This window comes from Calypte anna, chromosome 9, assembly GCF_003957555.1.
Source record: "Calypte anna isolate BGI_N300 chromosome 9, bCalAnn1_v1.p, whole genome shotgun sequence".
Lineage (NCBI taxonomy): Eukaryota > Metazoa > Chordata > Aves > Apodiformes > Trochilidae > Calypte > Calypte anna.
The window spans coordinates 7,822,749-7,823,375 of NC_044255.1; the positions used below are offsets into that span (position 1 = coordinate 7,822,749).

Consider the following 627-nt stretch of genomic DNA (forward strand, 5'->3'; position numbering starts at 1 on the left):
CTCCTGCAGCTGAACACCCACCTCCAGAAGCCCGGCACAGAATCGGGGGTCGCGCCCGCACTCCTGGCACCCCATCTCCAACACCCGGCCCACAACACCCCGACACCCGATCCTGCCACAAGACCCTCCGGACAGATCCCCAGAAGTAAAAGGGCAACGCCGGCCAGACGCCAAGCAGCCAAAGCACCCTCGCAGCGCCCCCGACCCCGCAAAAAAGGAGAGGAGCCGTCCTGCTCCCCCCGCTGGCACCCCCTTCCCCGCCGGCAAAAGCCTACAGCACCCGGTATTCCCAGGCGGTCTCCCATCCAAGTACTAACCGGGCCCGACCCTGCTTAGCTGCCGAGATCAGACGAGATCGGGCGTTCTCAGGGTGGTATGGCCGTAGGGATAGAGGTGGTGGCGAATGTTATTTTTGATTCTTATTTGTCAGTGCTATCAGCCTTATAACTGTTATTATGGTTTTTCCTCTGTTGTTTATGACATATTGACTCCCACCACCTCCCACAACAAATTCCTGCATCACCACTCTCAGGTGCACATAGTGAGCATTTGTGCATTTCTAAGGTAGAGATGAATATGGTTTATTTATCTCTTGCCTGTCGTCTGGGTCATGTAAAGAAACTTCAA

At 55.5% G+C, this 627-nt stretch overlaps 1 non-coding gene across 1 annotated transcript; it reads right to left on the reverse strand.

Annotated features, from left to right (window-relative positions):
* Positions 1–268: 268 nt before the first annotated feature.
* Positions 269–387, reverse strand: LOC115598788. Its single transcript, XR_003987920.1, has one exon. It is a non-coding gene; the product is annotated as a 5S ribosomal RNA (ribosomal RNA).
* Positions 388–627: the final 240 nt, after the last annotated feature.